This window comes from Bemisia tabaci, chromosome 1, assembly GCF_918797505.1.
Source record: "Bemisia tabaci chromosome 1, PGI_BMITA_v3".
Classification (NCBI taxonomy): domain Eukaryota; kingdom Metazoa; phylum Arthropoda; class Insecta; order Hemiptera; family Aleyrodidae; genus Bemisia; species Bemisia tabaci.
Window position 1 is genome coordinate 63,535,389 of NC_092793.1, and position 24,998 is coordinate 63,560,386.

The 24,998-nt window shown below is 40.4% G+C and overlaps 1 protein-coding gene across 7 annotated transcripts in view; it reads left to right on the forward strand.

Moving 5' to 3' along the window:
- LOC109040504 (serine/threonine-protein phosphatase 2B catalytic subunit 2) overlaps nucleotides 1–24,998 on the forward strand; it is a 415,824-nt gene that overhangs the window by 141,225 nt on the left and 249,601 nt on the right. The gene's annotated exons all lie outside the window — the stretch shown is intronic.

A 24,998-nucleotide genomic window follows, 5' to 3' on the forward strand; every position in this document is an offset into this window, starting at 1 on the left:
TGTTGGAGTGGGTCCCCCCAGGTAGGCGACGGAGAGGGCGTCCAGCCAAACGGTGGGTAGAGGGCATCCATGAAGAGATGGAGAGATGCCACCTTCCGGAGGATCTCTACCATGACAGATTCCTGTGGAGAATAGGCGTCGCAGAGCGCCCTAGCGCGCCGTAAAAGCGGCTCATACATACATAACCAAATCACCTCATTATCCATTTTTTAAGGACACAATTTTTAATTCAAATCAACTTTAACATATATCGAGTCATTTTAACAAAATCAAAGACGGCATAATATCATTTATCACACAGCCAATTTAAAAAAAAAACACCAAACCTAACCTAGAAACCACGATGTTTACAAATTCAAATTGGAGAACACTCATTGGCCCAATAATAAAAATTGATTTGCCGCCTTTTTTATTTGCAAGCAACGTGTGAACATGTCTGAAAATGGGATCGGGCGTCAACACTCAACGATGCACTGATGACTTCCATTTTCGCCTCCCATTTGCTGCGTGGGCAGACGGCACTAGGGGATTGCGCGCCCTAGCCGCTCCGCGGCCCGACCCCCGGAAGTGCCACAGTGTCATGCATTTCTTTACTTAAGAGAAAAGACAATACGAAGAAACATGAACAACTGGACCAAGGTTATCCGGAATGAACTAACCCACATAAAGTTGAAACTGTGAAAAAAAGGTTTGAACTTGTTTTCCTCCATAAGACTCAATGTAAAAAATAACCTTTAGCTCCTCTTTTCACAGACTAGTTTTTTTTCTCGACTTAAGAGTTTTTGGCAGGAGAAATATACGATTAGTGGAACTCAAAAACATTTATGACTCAATTTTCTCGAAAATGTAGGTTCGTTCCTTTTTGATAAACTTGGTCCAGCTATGTATTTCTGGTAGTTAAGACGCGGAGCAAGTACGTTTTCTTCCTTGATAAATTGGGAGAAGAAAGAAACTTTACAGAATCGGGGCGTGACTAAACTCTCTTTAGTGCACTGGATCTCAATTCTACGATTAATGCCCGCATTTCCATTCATACAAATAAAGCTTCGTTTTTACGTGCGCACTCGTGACCGTAGCATAAGAAACCGCTCTATTTAATTTCTGTTGTATAATGACGTATTTAAAACAAATTATTTGAAATCGTCCAAATGCTCAAAGTGCCGCGGAAGATGTCTGGTTTAGAGAGAAACAAAGGAAATGTCTGTAAGGGCACTACCCCGATCGCTCCCTTCAACCCTCCGCCCTTTCACCATTCATGCACATCCAAGGGGTCGGGCGACCCTCTCGGAACCCATCGCAGGAGAGACTTATGGGCGTTTTAGGACGCTGCCGTCCGTGCCAAAACATAGCGAAGACTCTCATTTGTTTTTCAAGGGAATTCGTGCCATTTGGATCGCGTCAAGCAGAAAGAACCAAGCCACATCAGCTGTTGCCTAATTTAACTGAGCAATTTAATTTTTCACATGAAAACTTTTGTGCGGATTTTCGTGGAAATTTCAGTGAATTTTCTCCACAATACGAGACAAATTCCTTAAAGTTTTCAAAGAAATCCGGACAAACGTTCTCTCGTTAAAAATGAAATTGCCCATTTAAAATTGGCAATAGCCGATGTGGCTTGGTTCCTTTTTGTTAAACGCGCTCCATTTCTGCGCAATCTGACAACCAAATTCCTGCCCCAGCTTCACAAATGAGGAAAAAAGGCAGTTACTCTGTTCTGGAAAAAGATTTCCAAAATCGGGCTTCGAGGTGCACGTGTGCGTATTAGGCTCCATCAATGGGCAGAAAGGTCTAGGCTGGGAGTTAAATGGTATGCTCTGTACACCGTGACACAAACACGGTGAATTTTTTAGATTTTTCGCGATAAATCAACCAATTATAAACATTTTATGGACCAAAAAGCTTCAGCATAACCGATTCAGCTCGCCCTTTCATCATGACGAATTTCTAGTTCATAGGATCAATATTAGTCACGAAATAGGCAAAAATAGATATGCAGATTTTTTGCAATAACTCGGCTAAAAATGAAAAATTCAAAAAAGAAGATCGAGCCGTGTTACAGCACATAAGGTGACACATCTCTGTAAAACTTCCATACTCTAGCTCCAACGGTAACTTTATGACAGCACGGAACAGATCTCCACAATTTTAAGGCTTAGGATTTAATATTATAATAACACCATGATGTTTCGGCTGAAAACGCAGCCTTCCTCAGTTGGATAAAAATAGTAAAAAATTGTAAAAATCTAAAAACGTAGTACTTGGCTGTACCTTTCCAAGCGAAAGAAATGTTGTTCTACAAACAGTTAGCATAACCACATTTCTCACGCTGTGGAAGGTACAGCCAAGTACTACGTTTTTAGATTCTTACAATTTTTTCCTGTTTTTATCCAACTAAGGAAGGCTTGAGTTTTCAGCTGAGACGTTTTGATGTTATCAATGTATATCTTGTCACGGGTTGCGGAGCATCAACATCTCATCCCAATACAGGGTGGCCCAGACCTTTCGCACCGGGGCTTTTTTGGTTAATTTAGGTCGTACGAAGTTCAAGACCGCGTGAACGAATAGGGAATCAACCCCAAGAAATCCAAGTTTCTCGGTCCTTGAACCTCCGCGGCCCTCTTGGAGGGGGGGGGGGGGGTAAAAGTGGAGTCCGTGCTTCGAAATTCAGGGTTCGTGTCAAAATTTTGAATTTTACTGATCCTAATGAGAAAGTACAAATTTTTTAACTTAACCGACTCCAAGAAATTTAAAAATCGGCCTATCTGTGTCCAAACTACTGAACCCTTAAGGTGGGGGACAGAATCCCCTTTCTAAAAATGCAACCTCGCGAAATTGATGTTGAGACTCGGAATAAAGAAGTTTTCATGGGTATTAGACCCCTTGGAATCCGAATTTGCGTGTTCTGTTGTCCAGAAAGACTTCTCTGATATCGATCAGGGAGACCCTGAATATGCAAATTAACCAGTATGGGGGTTTCCCCTTGTGCCCCATTAGAGAAGATTGTGGGTACAACGAGACCCTTAAATTCGGATTCCTTGGGTACTGCCCGTGAAAACTTCTTTTTTGCCGAGTCTCTTCGTCAATTTTGCGACGTTGCATTTTTTGAAAGGGGGCTCTATCCCCCACCTACAGGAGTCAGTATTTTGGACACGGATTGGCCGATTTTGGATTTTTTTGTGTCGATTTAAGTTCTAAATGTTCGTTCTTCCCGATTCCGATTAAACAATTTCAAAATATGGACACGAACCTTGACTTTCGAAGAACAGACCCCCCGTTTACCCCCCGAGGAGGGCCGGGGGGCTCTAGGACCAAGAAACTCGGATTCTTTGTGGTCGATTCCCTTTTCGTTCCCGTGGTCTTGACTTCGTACGACCTAAATTAACCGGAAAAAGCCCTGGCACGGTAGGTCTGGGCCACCCTGTATATCCCATTTCATCTAGTTTCATCATATGCAGTCCTGCTAATCCATGTTTATCTGAGAATCTGAATTCACAATGAACCACACTTGGGGGTCCGTTCGCGCTCCCTGGCCGCTACGCGCCACCGGAGGCTGCTTCGCGGCCAGCGAAATCGTCGAAATCTCGAATCGTCGAACAGATGTAAATTGCCTATAAGTTGGACTTTGAACTCCCCTTCCTCACCCCAGCGCATGGACCGTCTTACTTGCCTTCCTCACCCCGTCCATTGAGCGTCTTAAAAATGATTTCATTAGAATAGAGAGGATTTTTTCCGATTCATCCTCATGTGTCCCGAACCATCCCTATCCTTATTTCTTTTCATTCAAATCTACTACAATTATCTTGATGTGTCTCTAATACTCCCGATTTATCCTCATCAAATACGACTCTTCCCTTAAATCCCGAATCGGCCCCATTCATCCCAATTTTCCGCCATTCACCTTCATGAATGGCATGACCCTATTCACATCCGATCATCTCCAATCACTCCGAATGACCTATCCCAAAGTATTCCGATTCATCCTGATAAATACATTTTTCAAATGAGGACTTATCTGTAACAATAGCGGATGTCGAGTTTTCACATTGTGAGAATTAGCATTTGAAGTTTTTAAAGCTTTGCCGTATGCCGCCCGTTGAACCGAGAAGATTCCTAGAAAGATTTTCAAGAAGAGCAACCCTTCCTGCAAAGAACACACGTTTTGCGTTCTATGTAAGTGCAAAATTGAAGGAGTAACAGCGATTTGAAAAAAATGTGACATCCGCTGGTCTTACTGAAAACGTTTTTTTATGCATGAAACAAAGTCCTCAGGGAGGTTAAGGCTAGTGAAACGATTGAAATGAACCAAAAGTAAGTCAATGCTGAGTCATTTAATACAATTGAACAAAAAACTAGACCGTTTGCAACTTCTGGAACAAAAATAAGGGACAAATTATAAAATCAGTTAGAAAATCAACAATCCGGGCGAGACGGTCCCGATACGTATAATTTGAGTGTCAGCTGTAGCCCATCCCCATCCCTAGTAGCACAATCTGTTTCACTAACATTTCAGAAACATTTCAAAAGTCTCAAACTTGTATCATCTCATTGAAACGATTCAAAAACATTTTTGAAATATATAATTGACACGAAACACTTAGAAAGTTTCATTAATATAAATTTGAAACGTTTTAAAAACGTTTTCTTTTTAAATAAAACTATTAAAATCAAAACGTTTCAGAAATAAATTGGAAACTAATTACAGTTAAAATAATGAAACAAAATTTAAATGTTTCCAAACTATCTTGGAATCATTATTGTGAAACCTAGCTCCAATTTTTTTCAATTTTAGTTTTTTGATGCTAGATCTAAATAATTTTAAAATGTTTCAAAAACAGCTAAAAAATATTTTTACGTGATCTTTCAGAAACATATCTAAAATATTTCCGAAATATTTCCTATGATATAAGAAATTTACGCATTTCAATTAAAACATTTTTGAAACAAATTCAAAACATTTTGATCTAGTTTGATCTTTGTTACGTTGAACTGAGTCAAAATTATTTTCCAAACATTTCTTCTTCATCTCATTAATCTTTGTTAAAACGTTACCAAAACAAATTATAAATGTCATCTGAAATGGGTGGTTTTAGTTGAAATTTGGAACACATTTTGAAAATGTTTCAACAAAACCTTTTCAAAACATTTTCAAAATGTCTCTAAAACGTTTTTGAATATTTTGTTTGAATTTATACGTCACTTAAAAATGGTTTTGACACGTTTTAGAAATGTTTCATTGATTAACATAGAAACATTTCTATGACCTTTCTAAAACTTTTCCTGGTTCAAACTGAATCCACCAGAGGGCGTTAACGTTTAATTTTTCAATTTTACCAAATTTCAGCTTAATTTTTCGTCTCAAGCTATACTTTTGGACATTTAATTATGTGGAGGTTATAAACACGTTTAATTCCTTGTATGAATCGAGTTCATCTCCATAAAAGCTCATAAGTTATGGATTATCTAGAATATTGAAACCGTACATCGTGCTTTGCGTATACTTCTCTAAAGTGAAGGTGTTCTAATCCCTCTGTAGGTTGTTGATGATGAAGTGTAACGATTCAGCCTTCAGGAATGGTTGGTATCAAGGGATTCCAGTTGTGATGGTTCTAATTCCACAGCGACATTAGTTACAGAGAGTATGGAAGGTTAGAGGCCCGACTCAATGCTAGGTAATTGAAACAGAAGCGCTCGCAGCGCGCTCGATGGCGACGTACGCAACTACTATTTTCTATTGTTTTCCAGTGACTAGCGGCGGGTATGTTGCTGCCGGACTACCTCCACGTAGGCAATATTTTATACATCGTCCGTCCGCAACTCTCGCTTAGCCAATCAGCGCAGTGGTATGGGATTCCGCTCGCCGCGCACTCTCGCGCCAACGTACGCAACTGCTTGCTCACAGCTCCAGCTTCTGTTTCAATTCTTCCCTATCCAGTCGGGGCCTCTAACCTTCCATACTCTCTGAGTTAAAACAAATGTCTGAAAATTTTTGGCACTTAGCCTCTAGTTAACCTCCGAAGAAACAAATTTCTGAAAAACATTCCTAAATCATTTCATAGTAAACAGTCAGAACCTAATTTTCTCAAACACATGTTTCAGAAATGTTCCTGAAACGTATCAGTGAAACTTTGATACATCTTCAATAGGTATCAGAAACATCTGCATAGGGTGTCAGTTTGACAAAGGGGTGACATAGAGAAGTGTCTGAAACATGTTAAAAACTGAATGAAAACATTTTGAACGTGTTTAAAATGTTTCGATGAAATGTGTTGACAATGTTTTTTGATTTCAGTGACACATTTTTGAAACATTTTAAACACTAATTGTGCATGGTCAGTGCGCGGGCAGTTATCGCAAGTGGATTCGAATATCTACCATGTCCTGCCGCGCTGGCGGGGGAGAACAGTGGATTCTCACATCTGCTGTTTTTAGAAATAACATGGTTTTCAGTTCATATCTCGCTGAAAAATTGTCCTGGAAGTCTGAAACTTTGCACAGGCATTCTTAAGGGTTCCAGATTTCGAAAAAAGCGTTTGCCCTAAAAATGGTGGATGTCAGCGACTGGTGTTGTCACATAAAAGTCCTCAAATATTCCCGTTTCATATACCTACATCATTCGTAATGAATTTGTCCCCATATGTATCCCGAACTAATAATGCCGCGGAATCATCATTAACATATACTTCGAAGGATTCCTCTTTTAAGCGATTCCACCTTTTTCTCTTTCACTCGAGGGGTTGGCAGATTGTGCGATTAATGTGAATATTTTACATGGGTTTAAACAGGAAAAAATCGTGAAAAAGGATCGTTTTTGGCAACGGTAAAGCCTGGGAGGGTAAACCCATGATTTAGTGGGAAATGTCATTAAAACAAATAGGCTCCGTTTGAAGCTTAAAATGTATAATAGGGAAAATTACTTCAAAATAATAATTTTAAATGGACACAGATGCCACCAAAAAAAGAAACAATGAAAGGGAATGGAAATGAAAGAGGACATAATTACGTATGCAATCAGAGAGAATAAAACAGAAACATCAGAGAATGTATGTAATGAAAGTATAAGAAAAAAACGTGAGTGGACTCATAGCAAATCGAAAGTCGAACCATACTATCCATGAGCAGTTTTTTAGACCCCTGCGCCATCGATAATCTTCTCAAGAAGCGAAGATAAACTGTTAATGCCCTAGCGTGTTAAATCGCAAAAGGAGATCCACGGTTGTCACTTTCTTCCGCCCGAAAGGACTGACGTCCCAGTCAAATGCGGTTTTAAAGAAATGATCGATCCCTCTCACTGCTTCATCTCCATACAGGGTTATCCAAAAGTCACTGACCACCCCTGTAACTTTTTTCCAAATTGAGATAGAAGTTTGAAACTTTGGGAATGTTCCTCGGTCTAAGGTAGCAACTTTTTGGTCCCCTCAAAATTTTGGGGGGCTGCCCCCTTAAGGGGGGCGGGGGCTATCTTTTTTTTCCAATGGCAATTCCCCCCCTTTGTGATACCTCATTCAAAAGATAATAAAAAAAGAAAATTTTTGGCGCAAACCGCAGGTCAAAATGTTCATTTTTGACAATATGGCGGCCGGTCAAAGTTCAAAATGGCGGAAATTTGGCATCTCCGTTGTTTATTGACGGATTGGTGTGAAACTCGGAATCCTAGGGTTTTTTGAGATGAGAAAACGATTCTGGCATTGGTTTTCCAGAAAAGTCAGTCCTTTTCAAAATGGCGGCGGTTAAAATGGCGGCCTAGAGCGGGAAGTGGATATTTAGGCTGCATATCGTTGGATTTGCAGGAAACTTGGTTTTTGGGGGTGTTTCGGCACGAGAAGAACGAATCTTTCATTGGATATCTGAAATTTTGACAAATTCCAAAATGGCGGCGGAAAAATGGCGGGATATCAGTTTTACGGCTCTTTGCCGATGGATTAGCATGAAATTATTTGATATTTCAAGAATTTAATGAAAGATTTCTTTTATTTCAGCCTAAAACCGCCAGGATATCGAATTTCATGCAAATCCATCGGTAAAGAGCCGTAAAACTGATCCCGCCATTTTTCCGCTGCCATTTTGGAATTTGTCAAAATTTCAGATATCCAATGAAAGATTCGTTCTTCTCGTGCCGAAACACCCCCAGAAACCAAGTTTCCTGCAAATCCAATGATATGCAGCCTAAATATCCACTTCCCGCTCTAGGCCGCCATTTTGACCGCCGCCATTTTGAAAAGGACTGACTTTTTTGGAAAACCAATGCCAGAATCGTTTTCTCATCTCAAAAAACCCTAGGATTCCGAGTTTCACACCAATCCGTCAATAAACAACGGAGATGCCAAATTTCCGCCATTTTGAACTTTGACCGGCCGCCATATTGTCAAAAATGAACATTTTGACCTGCGGTTTGCGCCAAAAATTTTCTTTTTTTATTATCTTTTGAATGAGGTATCACAAAGGGGGGGAATTGCCATTGGAAAAAAAAGATAGCCCCCGCCCCCCTTAAGGGGGCAGCCCCCAAAATTTTGAGGGGACCAAAAAGTTGCTACCTTAGACCGAGGAACATTCCCAAAGTTTCAAACTTCTATCTCAATTTGGAAAAAAGTTACAGGGGTGGTCAGTGACTTTTGGATAACCCTGTATATTTACTAGGGCCGCGTCAATGTTGATTGTATTTTTTCCCTAAAAAATTACGATATGAGGTATAAGTACTTTACTTTTAGAATGCAATATTTATTTTTTTTTTTTTTTACAATGGATAAAGAGAAAACAAATTTGAAGTCAAAAGTACGCGTTATGCAATGACTGGTTAATGAAACATTGCAGTAGAACAACGAATGATAATAAGCAGGCCATAATTTGTGTAGCCGAGGAGTCAGGACTCGAATCCCTACACCTCGGAGTGTGCAGGCGCAGTTGACGCCTTTGACGACTCGGCCACTGCCCGTCTTAATCTACGGGCGGTGAATCTTGTGTACATAAGTATAAAGCTGATAAGCAGACGGGTGATACCGAGTTGGCTCCCGAAATTCCGAGTTGGCTCCCGAAATCCGAGTTGGCTCCCGTAACTTTTTTCCCCAGTGTACTGAGTTGGCTCCAGTGTCAAGAGTGGCGGTAGCCACCCCCGGTCGAGGAAAATGACGTCCTAATAAAGTCCCGATAGCAATAATAAAATTACAGAAATGGACTGGCAACGCTGCATTTTCCTTGATCCGAAGGATCAGAGATGAACGAGTGCTGGGAGGTGGACAGCGAACGTTTCTTGTGGGTAAACAAGTCGATTGCCATTTTTATCTTTTAATTAGTGATAAGAGACTCGTTCACCACTCTTACCACCATCCCAGGTTGAGGTGTTTTTTTATGAAGATCTCATGTCTATAAAACCCGTGCATATACAGGCATTAGATGATCTTTTTGACTACGCACTAGAAACGTACATTTAATCCAGATGCAAATTTCCTACTGAACTATGGGCTTCCGATTCCGTGACCGAGGACAGAACCACAAATGGGAATGAGTCTTTCCACTCGAAATTTAACTTGAAATTTCCTAGCGCACACCTCAACATATTTTGCTTCATTAAAACTATAATTAAAATTCAAGGCGATACATACAGAAATTTAAGGACAACGACACCTCGACCGCTCACTGACAAGCAGAAGAAAAACTAGAATTCCTAGCTGCTAAAATTTTGGAGCCAAGGACCAGAACCGACTCAAATTCATAAAAGAAGTATCCTGCAAATTTTTGCCGAAATCTGGGAAGTTGTAAATTTTTTCCGGCTTTTTATTTTGTTTCTAATTTTTTTTGACGCGGAGGGCTCTATACACCCTCAAAGGTTTTTTTTAATAGTGTGTTTACTTATTATTTTTTATACGCCGGTGTTTTTAAAGAAGGGCAAGGGGGGGGGGGAGAAAGTTCTTCTATCTTACTTTTTATATTTACTTATAAAGTAGAGTTTGGGAACTTTCTGTCAACCCATACCCAAATATCTTCAGTCTCATCATCAACACATCTCGCCTACTTCGGAACAGAGGTAAGCAACGTTGCCATTCGCATTAATCAGTGTTTCTTTATTCAGTTTTACACGGGAGCCAACTCGGATTTAGCGGTGGGAGCCAACTCGGAATTTCGAGAGCCAACTCGGCAACTGCCACGCAGACTGCACAGCCACTGCGCAACCTCCCCGGCCACTGCGCATCCTTCCGCGCATAGCGGTAGCAGTTCCGGAGCATTCTGTAAATTCACTCACTTTTATAACGTGATTGTCAAAAAACTTGGGTCCAATTTCCAAAATCTGATTAGAGCGGGATCATCAGGGCCTATCACCTTTCGATTTACGCAAAACAGTATACGAAATCGGCCCAGTAGAACGCTCAAACGAGCTATGACAAAAAATATAATTTTACATTGTTTAAATGGGAGAATTCGCAACTTTACCACGTAATATAAAAAAAACCTGGGACATATTTTGAAAAACTGAATAGAGCGGGCTAATCTAGAGACAATGGAGATTTTGCACGTCTGAGGGATTTGCGATTTGACCATTGATTTTCAAGTAATAGTTTGCGAGAAACACGATGGTGCCATTGGTTTTCTCTGAAATCATCTTCTAAGCTCAAAGACAGCTCTCAAGTCGAGGCCAAAATGGGGGGGGGGGGGGGATATCCCACCCTACCCTGAGAGTCCACCTCTACATCAAAACAAACTCCCCATGCAAAGATAGGGAGCAAATACATCAGTAGGATTGCTTTGTTTTCAGTTTTGGAGTCCCCAAATAACGTGGCAGCCCTGTCACTATACAGGGTGAGCGAAAAGTCCCCGACCCCCCTCTAACTTTCGAACGAATTGAGCTAGGGAAATGAAACTTTGGAAATCCTCCTATCTCAAAGAGGACCATCTTTTGGGGGGATCAAAATTTTGGTCCCCCCTCAGGGGGGGCGCGGGGGGCCCCCAACTTTTTTTTTTCAAATGGCAACCCCTATCTTGTGATACATCATTCGAAAGAGCATAAAAAACTAAGAATTTTGGCGCAAACCGCAGATCAATATCTTAATTTTTGACCGAGTTATGATAGGTCAAGGGTCAAATTTGACCTATTTTCAAAAAATCATAACTCCGGTTCAAATTATCGTAAAGAAAAAAATAAAACGGGAAAATTTACCAAATTGTGTCCGCTTTTAAGTAAAAATTGCAAACATCACTTCGATTTAATTTTAAGGGGGGGCTCGGACCCCCAAATACGCCAATTCAAAGGTCATTCAATTTTCCTGCGAAATAAGCCAATTTCCCCTGGATTTGCCTCCACATTATCTCAGTAAGGTCAAAATCAGTTCAACATTACGTTTGCAAGTCCCCAAAGTTCGGGAAAAGTTAAAACACGAAATTTAAGGTAATTAAATTTGACCGTTTAAATATCATTTTTTTTTTTAACTTTTCCCGAACTTTGGGGACTTGCCAACGTAATGTTGAACTGATTTTGACCTTACTGAGATAATGTGGAGGCAAATCCAGGGGAAATTGGCGTATTTCGCAGGAAAATTGAATGACCTTTGAATTGACGTATTTGAGGGTCCGAGCCCCCCCTTAAAATTAAATCGAAGTGATGTTTGCAATTTTTACTTAAAAGCGGACACAATTTGGTAAATTTTCCCGTTTTATTTTTTTCTTTTCGATAATTTGAACCGGAGTTATGATTTTTTGAAAATAGGTCAAATTTGACCTTTGACCTATCATATCTCGGTCAAAAATTAAGATATTGATCTGCGGTTTGCGCCAAAATTCTTAGTTTTTTATGCTCTTCCGAATGATGTATCACAAGATAGGGGTTGCCATTTGAAAAAGAAAAGTTGGGGGCCCCCCGCGCCCCCCCTAAGGGGGGACCAAAATTTTGACCCCCCCAAAAGATGGTCCCCTTTGAGATAGGAAGATTTCCAAAGTTTCATTTCCCTAGCTCAATTCGTTCAAAAGTTAGAGGGGGGGGGGGGTCGGGGACTTTTCGCTCACCCTGTATTTTCTCCATATCTGTGCATGGAGAGTTTGTTTTGATGTAGAGGTGGACTCTCAGGGTAGGGTAGGATATCCCCTCCATTTTGGCCTCAACTTGAGAGCTGTTTTTGAGCTTGGGAGATGATTTCAGGGAAATTCAGGGGCACCATCGTGTTTCTCGCGAACTTTTACATAAGAATCAATGGTCAAATCGCAAATGCCTCACACATGCAAAATCTCCATTGCCCGTCGATAGCCGCAAAAATCATGAAAATCGGCCCGGTAGAACGCTGGAACTAAGCGTTACCAGTTACGCAAAATTAGGAGGTCTCGGAGCTTATAGTATAGATAGACATTCAGCAATCACATATTGACCAATGCCACAATGGAAGCCGGAAAAATGAGGAGAAATTGAGTAAAAACCTTATATCTTTGACCTTGAACCTTGAACCCTGAGCGATGCACCGTTCCTCAACTCTCGGAATGAGGAGCCCTACACGAGGTTTTCCATTGTTCTATTGTTTTTTCGAGTCATTCAGGTAGAATCCCACACCTCGACTTTTCTACTGGAAACGTTTTTTTGCACATCTACAGCTATTACAGATGACATTCATGTAAAGATCATCCTTATCGGTCCGGTACCTCGTCAGAAATAGTGCTTCCAAGATTTTGCTTGTAGCTGTATAATATAGATTAATGTTCAAATGATGGGACGTTTCGGTAACGATGTTCTGTGAAAAAATCATTTTTGTTTTGAGAGTCTCCAAAATGTATACATCCTGGTGATCAAATGTCCAACCACTCAGAAAAATGGCATGCGGAGCGAGCCGAATGCCACTCGGGTAGCGAGTGATTGGGGGTCCAGGGAGCGCAGCCCCTTGGCTAGTCGTGACGGAAGCGCTTGCACGTCCAGAACGTCTAGTATTCTAATTAATCTCGATTTTTTCAGTGTATCTAGATTTATGGATTTTTTCGCCTTCATACCGTTTCAGACAAATTCATTCAGATCTTTTCACTGAAGAAAAACACGTAAAAAAGGGAAGTATCACTTTGGGCCTTTTCCGGCCCCACCTGGATTTTGCTGAATGTTTCATATTTTCAAAGCACTAGTCCTAGGTAGACTTTATGCCAAATATTTTACCGAACGGAGCCCATGCAAAGGTGAAACAACGCCTCAAACCCAGAGTCTTGCCATCGAAAAATAGTTCTTTTCGTCGACTTTCTCGACTGTAATCACTCTACCAGCAGATGATGCCTATGTTTTTTTTGCGCACTCTTCGTTTCTTGCCTTTCTAAAGGCCCCCGATAAATTTTAAGGGGCCTTATGGCCTATTGATGCCATTTTTGACCCATTTTTAGGGGTTTTTTCAATTTTACACTCGCAGAAATCAATTCAAACTAAGAACCGTATACGTTTTTGAAAAGAACGCAAAAAAATGAATAAATAATGTTCAGTATAACTTTCCTCTACGTTGCCAAATGTTCGATTAAAGTCGTTCCGAAGAACCAAAAATGGCAAAAATTCGGTAAATTGCCACGCTGAAGGTTCAAGAAAGTGGGGTACAACTTTTATATTGACGTACGTAACATCTCTTATCTAAATATACAAGATATCAAAAAATTATAGTTGTATCTGGATTCCCACGATGTGAAAATTGACCGGGATGCCGATTTTAACGGCCTTTTTTTTACTTGAAGGTAGCTCTTCTGAATGTTTTTCGATCTTAGTCACCCTCCATGGGTGTGTACTATACGTATTTTCTACGTAATTTTCATATCTGGCCGTAGCAATGGCTTCCTGTGAAGTTTAAAAGGCCTAACGGTCCATTGTTGCCAATTTTCACCAATTTTTAGGGTTTTTTCAAGTTTTCGTGTGTGAAACTTACTTTAATTTAAAAACCGTGTACGTAAAACAATATGTATATAATGTGCTATGTAACTTTCTCCTCCATTGCCAAATTTTCGAGAAAAATCATCCTGAAGCGCCAAAAGTGCCAATAATTGGATTAATTATCCTGTCGAAGGTTCTAAAAAGTGAATCATGACTTTCCTGTGGATCGTGGGACACTTTCCCCTCGCAGTTTCTGTTGTTTGGTATATTTGGCCTGAAGCAGGCTTCCTGAGAACCAAGGATTATCTCGAGGTTACAGGAATAAAAAGGTGAACTGGAGTGAAGGATAAGGTAAAAGCACCTCGAGAGTCCGTTTTGTCACGTTCATCTGTGCCATTACATGTTCCGTGAGACGCATCGCAATTCTCCATTTTCGATACGTTATTTGTAGTGGAAGAAAACTTATAAAATTCACTTCCTGGAACCTTCGACGTGATGATTAATCCCATCATTGGCATTTTTGACGCTTCAGGACGATTTTTCTCGAAAACTTGGCAATGGAGGGGAAAGTTACATAGCACATTTAGACTGCATTTTGCAATTTGGAACTATAAATTCTGGTTCTTCTGGAAAAGCACTTATGTGCATAGGGAAACTAATAGCACATACGTTGTTTTTAAACCGGGCTATAATTTATAGTTCCGAATTGCAAAATGTAGTCCATTTTATACATATTGTTTTACGTTCTTTCTAAAAATGTACACGGTTTTTAGATTAAATTAAGTTTCACACACGAAAACTTGAAAAAACCCTAAAAATTGGTGAAAATTGGCAACAATGGACCGTTAGGCCTTTTAAAATTCACAGGAAGCCATTGCTACGGCCAGATATGAAAATTACGTAGAAAAATACGTATAGTACACACCCATGGAGGGTGACTAAGATCGAAAAACATTCAGAAGAGCTACCTTCAAGTAAAAAAAAGGCCGTTAAAATCGGCATCCCGGTCAATTTTCACATCGTGGGAATCCAGATACAACTATAATTTTTTGATATCTTGTATATTTAGATAAGAGATGTTACGTACGTCAATATAAAAGTTGTACCCCACTTTCTTGAACCTTCAGCGTGGCAATTTACCGAATTTTTGCCATTTTTGGTTCTTCGGAACGACTTTAATCGAACATTTGGCAACGTAGAGGAAATTTATACTGAACATTATTTATTCATTTTTTTGCGTTCTTTTCAAAAACGTATACGGTTCTTAGTTTGAATTGATTTCTGCGAGTGTAAAATTGAAAAAACCCCTAAAAATGGGTCAAAAATGGCAACAATAAGCCATAAGGCCCCTTAAAATTTATCGGGGGCCTTTAGAAAGGCCAGAAACGAAGAGTGCGCAAAAAAAACATAGGCATCATCTGCTGGTAGAGTGATTACAGTCGAGAAAGTCGACGAAAAGAACTATTTTTCGATGGCAAGACTCTGAGTTTGAGGCGTTGTTTCACCTTTGCATGGGCTCCGTTCGGTAAAATATTTGGCATAAAGTCTACCTAGGACTAGTACTTTGAAAATATGAATATTCAGCAAACTCCAGGTGGGGCCGGAAAAGGCCCCAGACGATACTCCTCCTTTAAAGAGTCACTCTCGTGTTTATTTTTTAAAAATACAGAACCTGAATCCACCAAGCTTTGCCCAAAGTGTGCACCAGTACAGCCTGTTCTTATCATTCAATGACGTATTACGTTGGAAAGATACTGAACAAATCGCTTTAATTCAAAATAAATCGTGATCTTGGATGTGAATGAATGTAAGCGACCCTCTGGGCTCATATTACGAGCTCCTGCGCTCTTTCTTTCGACCTCATTAGGCTTTATTGTTTGATGACGTAGTTCTTAAAGCCGCCGAAGGTAGACCCTCATGCAAAGATGCAAGGCTGTGCAATCTATTGTGGATATTTTCCATGGGCTCAGATGAGGAAGTGCTAATTACTCACAATATCTGGCAGCAATGCGGCCTCTGAAACGAAGTACCCATGATAGAAATTTCAAACCAAGTATGTCGTTTTGCAGCGTTGCAAATCTTCTATCATCTTTCATTTTTAAGTGGAAACTATCCAACATGGTTCCTTGAACTCATCCGTGATTATTCTGCACTGTGCGAAGAACAGCATGGGCAAACATCAGCAAGTATGATGTGAATTTTATTTCTATTCAAATCATTGAATGGAGGAGGATATCTCGAAACACCGGAATCAATATATTGAGTTTCGGGTCCTTTTTCGACTAGTGATTAATTAATCGATTTAAGTATCGGATGTCTCTCAATTTGATTAATTAATTCAAACACACGGAACAGATCCTAATTCATCCCTGTTCATCCTGGTTAATTCCGTTTCAATAAAATGTATCTCAGTTTACCCAGATTTATCTTTATTTTTCTCGTTGTATTCCGATTCCTCCCGTTATATCCCAATGGATTTCGATTTATCTTTTGTATCTTTCGTAGTTAACAGTAACTGGAACAGGTACCTGGTTTTGGTTTCTGCCCCAGAATCATTCACTCGCTCGAAATTTTCGTATTTAGTTAGTGTTAGCACGTAGTAACCAAAGAAGACCGTCGAGTTGGGAAATGCGCGGGCGGGCGCGGGGTGGGGGGGTGGCTTCCGGGGGGGGGGGGGGGGCGCCTCGAAAATTTCTACACAGGGCGCCAAAAACGTAAATCCGGCCCTGTCGATGAGCCTATTATGTTATTTGGACCTCATACTTGGAATCTACGACCCAAAAAACCGTATGTTGGATACGCAACTTGGCACCAGAATGCACCTACTGTGGTTCAGACCCCACCGCAAGAATTTTGGCGACCATCTTGAATTTGGGGCATCCCTTGGGACCGGAAAGGATTTTAAACCTCAAATTCGGATTCTACGACAAAAATTACATAGGCATACACCGCAAACACTACATCAAAGGCAAATTCCAAAATGTTCAACCCCCGAACCCCTGTTTTGGCTGCCATCTTGAATTGGGGGTGTTACACGAAAAATTGAGCTTGACAACATCGAAATTCTTTTACCACACATCAAAAGATTAAGACAGAGCGGAAACCCTCTTTTTTTACAGTAAAACTTTTTTTACTGGGGGAGAAATATTTCAAGAGGAAGAGAGAAAGTTTATTTCTCCCACACGGAAAAAAATATTTCCCCCGATTAAACAAACATATTCCTCCCCGCCTCAGAGAAATGTTTCCCGACGCGCAACAAAAAGTATTTATCCCCCAGCAGTGCTCCGTAATACGTCACTTTGCAGTCGGTGGGAGGAGAATGTTTGCTGGGTAGTGTTGTCAAACGTATAATTAAATTAAAACACACCGTCGCGTCGTCCCGTTCCTTGTTGGAAAGGAACCGAATAGGATTTCTTGTTGTTTATTTATGGTGCGGGTGCAGTTTGTTTGGTTTATTATTACGTTACTAGTTGAGTAATGATCTAGGTTATTGACGAAGCAGATTATCCTTATGTTCATAGGTAAGTGCGTTCTATTTCATCCTGTAAACATTTGAGCCTTGTTGGCAATGTGAAATGAAAATCTTATTCCACTTTCTAATGGCGTCACTAAGCCGCATCGACCAGATAGCTAGTAGATAAAGAACACGATCGTAGAATAGTGCTGGATTCATCCTAGTGGAAAAAAATGTTCATTTCACATTGCCAAAAAGGCTCAAATATTTACAAGATGAAATTGAACGAACTTACCTATGAACAAAAGGAAAATGTGCTTCGTTCATAACCTCAATCATTACACTGAAAAAAGTACGGTGTCGACTTAACATAGAGTTGGGTTGGTTTGACACAAATGTTGGACTGGCCATTTACACAGAACACAACGTAGTTTTGAATCAAGAAAATTGTTGTATCAGATCAAGTAAACAGGTTGTCACCACTTAACACCCTGAGTTGGGTCAAGTCAAACTAAGTAGTTGTGTTAAATCAGCACAGCCTACGCTGGAAAAAAAAGTAGCTTGAAGCAAAAGTGAAAAGCTACAAGATTAAATACAACATTTTAATGGTTTTAGTGCCGAGGCATTCTTGTGCCACGTGAGTGAACCTAAATCTCTGCGCAATTCTCCAAGCCGCGGTCATTCCCAAACGGTTTCCCATCCAAGTACAATCTTCGTCCGATGTTGCTTAACCCCGTGATCGCCCAAGTGCCGCCACAGCGGAGATGCGGAAGCTCCCTTGATTTGAGAGGGTAACTTAGCATTTAGAAGCGTCCTCAGCGACAATTTCATAATTGAAAGCCATGATATTCTCGGAAATTTCTATGCAATTTCCAAGGAAGAATTAAAATTAAGAGAAATAAATGAATAAAATAAAATAAATAATGAATTAATATATGATATAAACTAGTATAAATAAACAAAATAAAATAAAAAATGAATAATACGTATTATAAGTTAACATGCACAGATAGATAAATAAAATGAAATAAAGTGGATATCCATAAATTAAAAAAATAAACTAAAGTAGATTGAAATAAATAAAATAAAATTATGTAGATTGAAATAAATAAAATAATATAAAATAAAGTAGATTGAAATAAATACAAAGAATTTAAAATGTGTCAAAATATTTGAATGATATAGTATCAGTATCTAAAATTTATTCGGCTCCAAAGCAACTTTTGGCTATAAAGTACCTCATTTGCTCCAAGATATACACAGCATTGCATCAAGTTGAAGCGATAATTTCTTGATTCAAAATAATTGTTCTCTTAATTTGAGAATCTTTATTGTGTTATTGTATAACAATGAAGATTTCTTGATACGAGAAAATAGTTTTCCCAATTTGAGACAATCGGTATTGTCTTTTTAATACAAAAAATTGTGTTCATTCATGCCAACAATAGCCGTGTTGACTCCAGAAAAATTGTGTTGAAATGACACATTATTGTGTTGCGCCAACACAAAGCCTCCTAACCCAACTTTGTAGTGTTAATTAATGCAACGCGTTTACTCCAATCAACACATCATAGCTCAACACAACTTATTAGTTTGATATTTCCCTAGGATTTTTCCCGTGTACTCAACTAATAATATGATAACAAACCAAACAAATTGCACTCGCACGATAGTTAAGAGAGACCTCATTCGGTTCCTTTCCAACAGGGAACGGGACGACGCGACGGTGTGTTTTTATTCAATTATAGGTCTGACAACACTGCCCAAGAAACATTCTCCGCCCGCCGACTGCAAAGTGACGTATTACGGATTACTGCTGGGGGATAAATACTTTTTGTAGTGCTTCGGGAAACATTTCTGTCGGGCGGGGAGAAATATTTTTGTTTGACCGGGGGAAATATTTTTTTCCCGTGTGGGAGAAATAAACTTTTTCTCTTTCTCTTAAAAATATATTTCTCCCCCAGTAAAAGCAGTTTTTCCCTCCCTGTAAAAAAAAGTCTCTCCCCCCGTAAAAATGGTCTCCTCAGTAAAAAAAGTTCCCTCCTTCTGTAAAAAAGTTTCTCCCCTAGTAACAAAAAATTCTCCTCAGTAAAATATAGTTGCTCCCCGGGGCTACGGAGATGATGCCATAGTATTACATTTCGCCTCTATGCCACTTTCTCCTCTGATCATTGCTAGTCATCTCTCTCTGTGCTCTCCATTAATTTCCTCTATAATTCCTAATTTTGTTCCACTTATTTTTTCAGTGATTCATGACGTACCATTTTTTAATACATCCTCTCTTTCCATAGGAATCGACAAAATGAATGGGGACCCCCCCCCCCCCCCCCCCAATTATTAATATGGTTGTAGATGAATTGTTTTCTGAGGGCTTTGTCTTATTCCATGCTAGATTAACCCACAAGAGGTCCGCGAAACGTCCACCTAGGGTTGGACTGCTTAGCGGTTAGGGGGCAGTTTATTCTAAATTCGTGGTCGCTTCGCGGATACATGGGCGATTATCTGAATAGACTGCTGGAACGTAATACGAATGGAATAAATGACAATCAAAAACTCTTATTCTCAGTCATGTTTCCTCAACGAAGAAATGCCGTTTTTACACCCAACGCTTCAAATGAGCTTGTCGTGTTGACGAGGCAACGGAAGACGAAGAATCCGTGCAATAAGGTAGTATTGGTGGTAAGAAATTCTCCTAACAATCGCTCACTCGTGCACCGAATATTTTGCATCATGTCATGGCCTTAATAAAATAATTACAACCGTTCTGGGTCTTTTTAGACCTCATCAGCATCTTCTGATGAGGTCAGCGAACCCAACTTGGCATCCCGCTAAATCCGAGACGGCGCGGCGCGGCATCTAATACCCTACATTCATTAATATTAACTTCGAAGGATTCAGACTTTCAGCGATTCTACCTTTTTCTATTTCACTCGAGAGGTTGCCAGATTGTGCGATAAATGTGAATATTTTACATGCACTCAAAAAAAAAACTACGGCCTTGTGACCCGGTTGCTCTGGACACTGGTGATTCCGGTGTTCACGCGCCGTAAGGCAGCTAGTACCGGACACAGCGGTCGAAGTCCCCTGGAGCCCGCGCGGCCTCTGAGGCCGTAAGACCGGGTAGGAGCCGAGCGTAAGGTACGGGTTTCAAGATCGGAACCAAGCGCTTCCACGGCCGTTGGCAGTGAGGTGAGATTCAGTTTTCGGAAAATGGCGTCACCATCAGAAGCCATCCAATAATCAATAGCGTTCGCGGTGTCTCAGTAAGCAAATAAATTAAAGAAACTGTTATCAAGGAGAGTTTTAATTGAAATTACTCACCCTTGCCAAAAAAATAAAGGAAACAAATCTACCAAATATTTCAAGAATAAGCATGATAATGAGTGACTTGTGATGATGATGCGTCACCACGCATATCAGAGACGGCCCATTTGAGATGTTTTCCGCGGATATTGATGTTTCTATCTTCGTCTAGACCAGCTTCCTCATTGCCTGATCCCAAAGATAACGGTGGCAATATCCTGATTTCATGTTATCACTAAAAGAGCGGTCGACTCGAAGTAATTGTGCAACCCGATAATTCTTAGATCCGGCTGGTCAGTCTCACTACGGATGCTTTCTTGCCGTGCACCACACTCACTTAGAATTTACTAATCAGTGCGACATGCTTTTCTCATTCTACTTTTCTACTTTTTCACTTTTTTTCTAAATGAGTGTATTTTCTTCTTAGTGACCCTCTTCCTTTTTGTCTTTAAATGATTTCGCAGTTCGTTTGAATTTCGATGTTTTTCTCTCTGTCTGAATCGTAAAACGCTTGCTGAAATATCATGTTTTTCATTCGAGTGGCTTTGTTTTTTTGTGCAACCCGATGATTCTTAGATCCGGCTGGTCAGTCTCACTACGGATGCTTTCTTGCCGTGCACCACACTCACTTAGAATTTACTAATCAGTGCGACATGCTTATCTCATTCTACTTTTCTACTTTTTCACTTTTTTTCTAAATGAGAGTATTTTCTTCTTAGTGACCCTCTTCCTTTTTGTCTTCAAATGATTTCGCAGTTCGTTTGAATTTCGATGTTTTTCTCTCTGTCTGAATCGTAAAACGCTTGCTGAAATATCATGTTTTTGATTCGAGTGGCTTTGTTTTTTTCGTATGTTTTCGTATGTTTTCGCAGTCCGTTCAAATGCAGAGAGGGTGGAACTCGTGTTACTGTATGGCGCGACGGGTGGAAATATTCACGACACAGTGCGCAGATTTAATGCTTTACCGACAACGGAAACCCCGGTTTCACGTAATTGTGTCCGTGCATTGATATCAAAATTTAGAACAACTTTCTCTGTCAAAGATGCCCCACGATCAGGCCGTGCAAAAGCAATGCATGAGGATCTAGAGTTAAATATTTTGGCTGATTTCGTCGAAAATCCGCGACAGACGATTAACGAGGTGGCTAATCGACATGGAGCCTCTTATGGGGGAACTCAACGTTTATTAAAACTTCATAAATTTCACCCTTATAACATAAAATTAATCCACGAGTTAAACGAGGATGACTTTGACAGGCGCCTCGAATTTTGTGAAACAATGGAGGGAATTATTGCGGCAGATCCGGATTTTGTTAAGAACACGTGTTTTAGTGATAAGTCTTCTTTCTTTTTAAATGGGACCGTGAATAAGCACAACTGTCGATATTGGGCAACGGAGAATCCCCACGTGGGTAGAGAGAGTCACACAGTTTCCCCAATAACTGAATGTTTGGTGTGGGATCTTTGGGGACCATATCGTTGGTCCATTTTTTATTGATGGCAATCTTGATGGTCCACTTTACCTTAGTATGCTCGAGGAGGCCGTCGTCCCCAAATTAGTTGAAATTATTGAAGATTCGGGGTATGATTTTGATCCCTGGTTTCAGCAGGATGGTGCCCCTCCCCATTTTTCCTTACAAGTCAGAAATTATCTGAACCAAGAATTCCCTCATCGGTGGATCGGTCGGCGCGGAGCCATTGAATGGCCGGCTAGATCTCCTGATCTTACTCCCTGTGACTTTTTCCTATGGGGTCATCTCAAGACAAAAGTATACGAGACCCTGCCACGAGACCTCGCAGACCTAAGACAGCGAATTGTCGAGGAATGTGCAAAACTTACTCCTCAGATTTTAGAGAGCGTCCGGGGAGAATTCGTAAATCGATTGTATTATTGTCAGGAGAAGAATGGCGGGCAATACGAACAAGAGTTGAGGTAACTTGTGTCTTCGCTATCTGAGTCTTATGATTGAGAAGCCTTTTTTTCTTTCATTTTCTTTTTTCCCCCTGGAATATCGTTAAGAAGTTTTTATTAATTTACCATTAAATTTAATAGGAAGAATGGTTTTATTTAATTTTTCTCTCGAAAGATAAATCCAGTAAGTTTTTCGGTTAAGTTCCTGACTCACCTCCACAGGGTTCGGGGGTATTACAGTTTTTGGCAAGCGCCTCCCATCAAGGAGTACTTTGTTACCACTGTTGTTAATCTTTTTCCTTTTTTTGAGAAGAGTGAGTAATTTCGTTTCAAATTATCCTTGTTGAAAGTTCATTTAATTTTTTTCGAAAAGAAATTCAGGTAATTGTGCGTAGAGCAAACAGTGCTTGGTCAATATCATCAAAAATAAACAGCCTTAGCCTGATGAGTAAGATTTTTTGTAGGGTTAATGGGCGTGAGCTCACGTCAACCTTCAATAAAGTCATTACTTAACATGCTTATTCTTAAAAGATTTGGCAGATTTGTTTCCTTTATTTTTTTGGCAAGGGTGAGTAATTTCAATTAAAACTCTCCTTGATAACAGTTTCTTTAATTTATTTGCTTACTGAGACACCGCGAACGCTATTAAAATGTGTCTCAGTGGTCGAGCGGAAGGGGAGGCACGGGTGGGACTCGACGCGTAGCCACCTCCCCGTGGTGAGTCCAGGGTAGTTGAAATGACAAATCAGGAAACACGATTTTCAACTGGCTGAGAGCAACGCACAGGAAATCTGACACATTCCGATTGAAACTTATTTTCCCGCCATTTTTCGGCCGCCATCTTGGAAAAGCTCGGGTATTTTGCAAATCCAATATCGTATTTGTTTTTTTCGTGCTCGAAAACTTGTGGAAACCAAGTTTTAAGCGAATCCGACGGTAAATAACAAAAAAAACGCATTTCCGCTATTTTTTGGCCGCCATTTGGTTAAAAATTGAGGTATCGACAATTGGTTTGCGCCAAAAGTTTTCTTTTTTCAAGCCATTTCGAATGATGTATCACAAGATAGGGGTTCCTATTTGAAAAAAAGGGTTAGGGTCCGCCCCCCTCAGGGGGGCCGCCCCCCCCCCGAAATTTTGGGTACGCCAAAAAGTAGTTCCCTTTCACCTAGGAATATTCCCCAAATTTGGAATCCCTAGCATTTTTTGTTCATGAGTTATGAGCGGAGGCCCAGACTTTTGAATGAGCCGCCATTTTGTTAAAAATTGAGGTATCGACAATCGGTTTGCGCCAAAAGTTTTCTTTTTTTCAGCCCTTTCGAATGATGTATCACAAGATAGGGGTTCCCATTTGAAAAAAAAAAGTTAGGGTCCGCCCCCCCCTCAGGGGGGGCGCCCCCCAAAATTTTGGGTACGCCAAAAAGTAGTTCCCTTTGACCTAGGAACATTCTCCAAATTTCAAATCTTTAGCATTTTTTGTTCAAAAGTTATAAGGGGGGTCCCAGACTTCTGGATAACCCTGCATAGCCCATGCAGTCCGTGCTCCAGGTCCGCTGCTTCTGGCCTCCACGGCCGGAGCTTTTTTTGAGTGTGGATTTGAATTGGAAAAAGTGCTAAAAAAGCAACTTATCTGGCAACAATAGAGTCTGGGAGGGACAAGAGGCTGCCTTCCTGGGAAAACCCATGATTTAGCCGGAAATGTCATTAAAACAATTGATTCCGTTTGAAGCATCAATTGTATACTAAGGGAAAGCTATTTTAAAATAATAATTGTAAATGGACAAAGATGCTACAGAAAAGGAAAAAGGAAAGGGGAAGAAAATGAAATGAGGATATGATTACTAATATGCAATCAGAGAGAATAAAACAAAAACATTAGAGAAATCTATATGCGATGAAAATATAAGAAAAAAACACGAGTGGGCTCATTGCGATTCGGAACTCGAACTATACTTTCGTTGAGCAGTTTTTAGACCCCTACGCCACCGATAATCTTCTTAAGAGGTAAAGATGAACTTTTGCTACGTCAGCAAGTCAAATCGCGGAAGGAGATCCATGGATTGTCCTTTTCCGCCACCCGATGGGATGACGTCCCAGTCAAATGCGCTTTTGAAGAAATGATCGATCCCCATCATCGCTTCATCTCCGCAGATCTATTCATGTGCAAATGATGGCACGCTCCGGCAACAAGGTTCTATGACGAAATCATTTTTGCCTCCAGAGTCTCCAAAATGTATACATCTTAGTGATCAAACGTCCAATCACTGAGAAAAATGGCTCGCGGGGCGAGCCGAATGTCACTCGCGTAGCGAGTGATTGGGGGTCCAGGGGGCGCAGCCCCTTGGCTGGCCGTGACGGACGCGCAAAGCGCGTCCAGAACGGCTAGTAACCCCTAATTGTCCAACAAGAACACACAGCCAACGCGACGACACCGCCGTGTATTCTTCTACCACGGATTCCGCCGCCGTATTAATGATCATGACGCATACTCTCGAAAAGTACGAAAGCGCGGTTCAAACCCCGTTTTAAGG